This window comes from Piliocolobus tephrosceles, chromosome 7, assembly GCF_002776525.5.
Source record: "Piliocolobus tephrosceles isolate RC106 chromosome 7, ASM277652v3, whole genome shotgun sequence".
Classification (NCBI taxonomy): Eukaryota; Metazoa; Chordata; class Mammalia; order Primates; family Cercopithecidae; genus Piliocolobus; species Piliocolobus tephrosceles.
The window spans coordinates 58,723,307-58,731,335 of record NC_045440.1 but is presented as its reverse complement, the minus strand read 5'-3'; the positions used below and the strand labels follow the sequence as shown (position 1 = coordinate 58,731,335).

The following is an 8,029-nucleotide window of genomic DNA, read 5'->3' as shown; positions in this document are numbered from 1 at the left end:
TTCAACCCTCTTTCTTGAGCTATGCCCCTGAATGGCATATTTGATTCCCTAGTTTTAATGATGAAGTCCTCAGCCTTGGGAAAGGTTATAAGAAGACCCCTTCTGTTTACGGGAACAGTTTCCAACTTGTTCAACAAGGACCTGGGTGTAGGCAAAAGTCCTACTGTGTGCACCCTCCTAGAGAACTATGCCTCTCTCCAGGAGCCAGAGTTTGCCAATTAAGGAAGCGGCTACTGCTGACGCAATTTTGTAGGTAATAAATTAAGTCTGGGAATTAGTATTTTCTTGAGCTTTATTTTAAGCACTTTTTTCTGGTGACTAGTTCTATTATCTATCTGTCTGCCTATCTATAGCTATCATTTATCTACCGTCTATGTATCCATCTATTTACCAACCATTACATAGCTGTTGTTTTAACAGATAATACATTTCTATAATAATTTATATAATTGAATAGGTAATAAGTTTACATAATACAAGAATAAGACACAAAAAGTTATCTAGAATGAGAAGAAAGCTCTTATTCTACCCATGTCCTCTTACTTACTCCTTCCCGCAGATAAAACCCCTGCTGTTAGTTTCTTGTGTATCCTTTCAAGGTACAAGCACAGAAACACACAAGCACACATCTACACAGGGTTTTTAAATTTTGTTTTATTTTTATTTATTTATTTCAGATGGAGTCTCACTCTGTTATCCAGGCTAGAGTGCAGTGGCACGATCTTGACTCACTGCAACCTCCGCCTCCGGGGTTCAAGCAATTCTACTGCCTTGGCCTCCTGAGTAGGGGACTATAGGTACATGCCACCACACCCGGCTAATTTTTGTATCTTTTAGTAGAGACAGGGTTTCACCATGTTTGCCAGGCTGGTCTCGAACTCCTGACTTCAGATGATCCACCCAGTTCGGTCTCTTAAAGTTTTGGGATTACAGGCATGAGCCACCGTACCCAACCTTTTTTACTTTTCTTAATTTGCTACACAAACTGTCCTGACCTCTCTTTTTCTTCTTAATAAACCTTAGATATCATTCCACTTCATTGTAGAGAGTGGTCTTATTTTTAAAAATGACTGCATTGTGTTCCTCTTTGTCACAATTGATTTAACTATTCCCCCATGGATCAACCTTTCTCAGTCTTTTCCTACTATAAAACAATGCTGTTCTAAAAGAAGAAAAAGCAGGTCAAAAAACTGTCATATGTTTTCCTAATATTTTATTATTTTTATTGTTATTGTTTTTTAGATTTGCCAGCATGTCAAAAAGAGCCTTTATTACTTTTTATAATTGCCTCTTATGCTTTCTTGCCCAATATCTTTGGAGCAGAAGCCTCTGTGGCAGGTGTTTCTTCTATTTTAGGGCTGCACCCTTTTTTGTTTTTTTTTTTGTTTTGTTTTTTTGAGACGGAGTCTCACTCTGTCACCCAGGCTGGAGTGTAATGGCACAATCTCGGCTCACTGCAACCTCTGCCTCCCGGGTTCAAGCGATTCTCCTGCCTCAGCCTCCCGAGTAGCTGGGATTACAGGCACCTGCCACCACACCTGGCTAATTTTGTATTTTTAGTAGAGATGGGGTTTCACCATGTTGGCCAGGCTGGTCTTGAACTCCTGACCTTGTGATCCAGTCGTCTCAGCCTCCCAAAGCGCTGGGATGACAGGTGTGAGCCAATGCACCTGGCCGAAGCTGAAACTTTTTGACCCTTCTGAGCTTTTAGAGCTGGTGTCTCTGTGGATATAATCATCTTCTCACTCTACTTGGCAGGTGTTTCTTCTATTTTAGGAGCTGGAGCTTTTTGACTCCTCTGAGATTTGGAGCAGGTGCTGCCTTCTGGCCTGTGGCTTTCTGGGGAGGAACCTTCTGGACTGGAGCCTTCTTACCCGCAGCAGTCATCTTTTTCACTGGAACTTCAGCAGCAGCTGCAGCAGCAGCTGTACCCCTTAGCAGCAGGTGTTTTTTTAGGAGAAGCTTTCAGGAGAGCTGCCTTTTGAAGCTTCTTGACTTTACTCTTGATGATTCTGTTTCTCCTTTTCTTTGCCTTCATAACTTTAAAACGATCAAGGTCTGTCATCTTGGCTTTTTGGAGAAGCTTTCAGGAGAGGTGCCTTTCGAAGCTTTTTTTTTTTTTTTTTTTTTTTGAGATGGAGTTGTGCTCTGTTGCCCAGGCTGGAGTGCAATGGTACAATCTCAGCTCACTGCAACCTCCACCTCCCAGATTCAAGCACTTCTCTGCCTCAGCTTCCTGAGTAGCTGGGACTACAGGCACCCACTGCTACGCCTGGCTAATTTTTGTAATTTTGGTAGACACGGGGTTTCTCCATGATGGCCAGGCTGGTCTCGAACTCCTGACCTCGTGATCCACCCGCCTCGGCCTCCCAAAGTGCTGGGATGACAGGCCTGAGCCACTGTGCCCAGTCTTGAGGCTTCTTAACCTCGTGTTTGATGGTTTTGTTCCTCATGTTCTTTGCCTTCAGAACTTTAAAATAATTGAACTCTTGTCATTTTGCTTTTCTTTTCTCTGGCTTCCATCTCCTCGGCCCATCGTGTGACTACACATTCTGTATCGATGTGTAACTTCTGCCAGGCCTGTCGGACGTACCTCTGGTGGGCAGGGTGTGGAAACTTGAGGAGGACATCAGTGAGCTGCCTCTGCTTGAAAGGCGTGGCCTGTCTCCTCCTCTGAGTGCACAGTCCATCAACCAAAGCCCTGTTCTCATCAAAAAACATCTACATTCGCGACCAGTTTTCCAGCATGAGGTCCAAATCTGCTGCTTAATTCTTTTAGAAATTTTTATTTTGAACTCATTTTAGACTTGCAAAAAAGTTGTTTTTACAACTTTGTAACATTAGATTTCCTTAATGTAAACATTTCACATAACTCGAGCGCAATTACTCAAACCAGAAAATTAGCTTTGGTACAATACTATTCACTGTAGACTTCATTTGAATTTCACCAGTTTTTAAATTAATATCCCTTTGTTTTCTGTATCAAGATCCTATCAAGGATTTCTTATTGTGTTTACACCTCATTTCTCCATAGTGTTCCCCAGTCTTTGGCAGTTTCTCATGACCTTGACACTTTGGAAGGGCAGTGATCAGTTATTTTATAGAATATTCTCTAGTTTGGATTTATCCCTGCTGTCTTTAACTACAGATGCATGATCTGGGTCCTGCCTTCTTCCCTTATCAAGCAGAAGGCCACCGTCTTCCAACACTCTTACCTTCTGTGCAGAAGTCTGAGGCCAGCTCGCTAGTTTGTTATCTTTAATGAGGCTCTTCCTAGACCGGCATGCAGAGAAGCCTAGGATGCATATGGCCTTCGTTTTCCTTCTCCCGATATGACCCAGAGTAGCAGCTGTAGGGCCAACCCATGGAGTGGCTGTAGCAATGCAGGGTTTGCCTATTCCTTCTTCAGCCCTGCCTCCCTCACAGTGGGTGCCGAAGGACCTTACAGGAGATTGTACAGCAGGAACCCCCCACAATTGCAGTTGCATAGCAGGGATCCTGTGTTTATTTCTCAGGTGCCACCTACTCTAGAGATGCTGGTGCTTTGCCAGGTTGGCTTCGGATGTGCTGGGCACCTCTTCATTCAGCATCTGACTTGGTGATCAAGTTTTACTGTACTTGGCAACCATCTCCATATGCACTTGTGTCTTTGTGACAGATATTTACTTATTTCGTCAATGTCACATTCACGATTTTGTTTCTCCTCCTCTTTGAAGTCTTCTGGTGTTTTAAGAGAGAAGAGGGCATTAAAATCTTACCCTTTTATTTTCAGTGTGGAAGTTGCCATTGCAGGCCTGTTGATGGGTAGGTCAGCCCTGAGGTCCTCTAAGGTGGGTGTCTTGTGTCAGAGGTGGAAGCAAGCTGAGGCAAAGGCCCTGTAGAGAACATGGCTTGTTCAGAGCCCCTCATCACATACTACTTTTTCCTTGATGAAGACCTCCGGAGCCTACTCATGGAAACTGCTTCGTTAATGACTGACCTCCACCTATCTACAACATGCACTCACTTGCCCTACAAAGAACCCCAAATACAAAAGTGTGGCAGGTGAGCCTCAATATTGATCTGTCTTTCCATCAACAATAACTGCCCTTGGTTTTCCAATTAAGCCATTTAGAGTACGAGTGACTTAGCTGCCTTTCTTTATGAAGTGGAAAATAGATTTGTAAGTCATATTGCCTGAAGTTTTTGTTTTGCATGCCACATGGAATCTTGGTTCCCCACTGTCAGTTCCTCAGGAAACATACATTACTGAGGACCCCACTGGGAGTTGAGTGCATTCTTCTACATACACAAAGCTGAAAACGGGGTTAATTTTCAATGAAACTATGCTTTGGTATGTTACTTCTGGCTCATCGTGAGCTAGTTAGGCTTTGTGGCCTTGCCTTAGAACGTACCATGTGCCAGGCTATTTCCATGGGGAAGTATACTCCAACTCCAAATTACTGCCTTAACACACTAACTGGTTAATTGCACAACCTGTTTCTACGTTGGACTCTGCCTACGGGGTAAGAGAGTACTAACGTGCTTGCAGAACACTCCAGCTCACCCTCAGCTGGCAATATTAGCTCAGGAAATCTCTTGAGCATAAGCACCACATATAGCCAAAGAGTGTAGTGGAGGTGACAGAATCTGATGAGCTGGGCATATGTAGATTTTAAGGGGCTTCCTTATTAGTTGATTGTCCAAGCAGAAGATTTGAAAACCATTTCCTTTATTAGTAAAGGACAAAGCATAAGCAATATAAAATTCAAAGGTTTGCTTATTTCTGTATCATGAGTGGGAGATGAGTGCTGGGAATATTTGGAGGATGGAGATCTTTGAACTTAGCTTTTAACTTCTCTTTCTTTATTATTTCCATTTGAAAATTGGAGGTTAAAACTAAGTGTTATTTTAAAATTATCTGGAAGGCCTGGAAGATAGGCATGTGAAGCTACATCAATTAGAAACTTGTAAAGTAAGAGAAGATGCTACTTTCCTTACATTCTCTTCATCCTGCAGGCTCTGCTTGTCTGATCTTATTTAAACAGGTTTTAACTTCTGGAAACGTTATAATTTTAGTTCATTTAGACCTGTACGTTTTCTACTGTAGGATATTCAACAGCACAATGGTGTCTTGAGCTCTCAATTAAACATACACATTCAACTTCGCAAACTCCCTGTTTGATGTACTCTCAGAAGATGGAAATGGATCATTAATGATTTATTTTCAGCTTAAAAAGTAGCAGATAGTATGATAATATTTTCATGAATATTTAAACTTAATATAAGTGTGCCGTATCAATTGTGTCCTGAGACCTTATTAAAAGTAAAGCATTCCTATTCCAAGTGCAAATAAATTTAGAACATACATAGTGTTTAGTGAAAATAATTACATGCACACATGCTCTACTATGCCATCTTGAGGAGAGGGTGGCATTCAACATTCTGCTCATGCATGAAATGTTGAGCAGTCAAAACATTTGACTCAGTAAACTGTTGTCCACAGTGTCTCTGTAAATCACAACAATATGCTTCTCATCCGCTGCTCTGATTCAAGCCTTAAGAATAAAACAGAGTGTCAACTACCCAAGTTGCTGTTCCCACAACATAACATGCAGATGCTCAGGCTCAGTACAAAGCACCCCACCAGGAGAGGCCGGTGGGGCTGTGGAGAGCCCAGAGGTCTTAGAGAGGGACCTGCATGGTACCAAGGAGAAGAAACATAAAAGTTCTAGACTCTTCCACTTTTGTTGGGTCAGTATATTTTATTTATTTATTTATTTATTTAATTTATTAATTGAAACAGGGTCTCACTCTATTGCCCAGGCTGGAGTCCAGTGGCAAGATCTCAGCTCACTGCAACCTCTGTCTCCCAGGCACAAGTGATCCCCCAACCTCAGTCTCCCAAGTAGCTGGGACCACCGGTATGTGCAACCACACCTGGCTAATTTTTTTTGGTAGAGATGGGGTTTGACTATGTTGCCAGGCTGGTCTCAAACTCCTGAGCTCAAGCAACCCACTCGCCTTGGCCTCCCAAAATGTTGGGATTACAGATGTGAACCACCATACCCTGCCACAACTTTTTAACATGTTTTATATATTTAGGATTCCATATTGTGTGTGTATGTGTGTCTGTGTGTGTGCATGTGTGTATGTGAAAGCAGGATTTTGCTGCAAAAAAGGTTTAAATGGAAAACACTCAACCTAGATCATGTGAGCTGTTGTACCTAAGTCATCATCTGATGACTGATGGCTGAGCAGAGGATTGGCCAAGCAGGCAGCTGTCTCAAGTCCTAGATGACCAGGGACCAAGGACACGGTACTTAGTGTCAGGGAGCTGGGTTGAGGGTAGGTGGCTGGGATGGCGTGTGAGCTCACAAGAAGGAGCTCAAGGAAATTCTAAAGATAGCAGCCGGGAGTAAAGCTGAAAGCTAAATTGAATGAGACAAGTCAGTGAAATTTTCAGTCTGAAGAGATGGGTCAGTGTAAAAATAAGTCAACAGGATGAAAACAAACACCAGACCAAATTGGTTCAGAACAGAGGCCAGAGGATGAATGTGGATCCACATCACAATGAGACAGGTTGTAGCCACAAGCAGGGCAGCGTATCCATCAGGCACACCAGGTGCAGGGGCAGGCAACCAATATACTTTAGGAGCCTGTAGATATGTTTTAATTTGTTTTTAATTGGAAGAAGAGAAAGAATATAATCCAGTCTGTAATATTATCTTTTTACCAATGCAATCGTAAAATTTAATTCTTAATGTTTTGAAGAAGGAAGGTGTCCATAAAGGTAAAATGTTCAAGTTCCCAAAAGTCATGTAGCCTCAACCACAGGAACTTTTAATAGAATCTCTAAGGACTTGTCCATAACTCAGGAGGCAGCAAGTAAGGGCATCCAGGTAACCAGATAGCAGGAGAGAAACCAGAAAGATAGTTAATTAGGGCCCTGGGCAAACAGGACAAAAGGTTGTGCAGGTGAGGATTTCTCACCTTAGCTGGATGGAGAAAGGTTCAAGATGAGAAGAAGGTGGAGAGAGCCTCATCAATTAAACTATGCAGTGCAATGGGCAGAAGAATGTGGCATGTCTTGAGACAGCCAGTCATCACCTGCTTAACTACTAAGAGGGACACAGTGTGAGGGACACAGTGTGAGAGACCTCACTTAGAAGAAAATGCCCTGACAGTGTGAACAACTGTCCTGATTAGCTTGACACTGTGCAGTTTCCTGGGGTTCAGGACTTTAGTTCTCAAACTAGGACAGTCTCATCCTACATAACATCCTAGAATATTCTACTAGCCTGACATTAGACTACTTGCAAAATCTTCCTAGGAAGTCTCAGGTCATTTTTCTAAACCAGTGATTATCAAATTTGAGTGCAACATAATTACCTGGCAGATTTGTTTAAAGAGAATGGTGGGCTTGCCCCCAGAGTTTGGGATTCAATAATCCTGAGATGGAACCTAAGAATTTGCATTTCTAACAAGTTCCCAAATAATGCTGATGCTGCTAATTCCAAGACCACACTTTCAGAACCTCTGGTGTAAACTGTGTAAGTTTCCCCCGCAGACTCAGTAGAGTGAAGGCTGGAGCCCTGTCTCTCTTGCTCACTGCATCCTTAGAGCACAGCATGGTGCCTGATAATTGTTAAAGAACCCAGATGTGAGTGCTCAGAAGGAACCCAATCATTCAGACTTTTTTTTTTTTTTTTTTTTTTTTTTTGAGACGGAGTCTCGCTCTGTCACCGGGGCTGGAGTGCAGTGGCCCGTTCTCAGCTCACTGCAAGCTCCGCCTCCTGGGTTTATGCCATTCTCCTGCCTCAGCCTCGAGTAGCTGGGACTACAGGCGCCCGCCACCTCGCCCGGCTAGTTTTTTGTAATTTTTAGTAGAGACGGGGTTTCACCGTGTTAGCCAGGATGGTCTCGATCTCCTGACCTCGTGATCCGCCCGTCTCGGCCTCCCAAAGTGCTGGGATTACAGGCTTGAGCCACCGCGCCCGGCCCTTTTAATTTTTTAAATCATATAAGCCGTGTGAACCATGATTCCTAA

The 8,029-nt window shown here is 43.0% G+C and overlaps 1 pseudogene; it reads right to left on the bottom strand.

Annotated features, from left to right (window-relative positions):
• Positions 1-1,291: 1,291 nt before the first annotated feature.
• LOC111549261 overlaps positions 1,292-8,029 on the bottom strand; it is a 56,518-nt pseudogene continuing 49,780 nt past the window's right edge.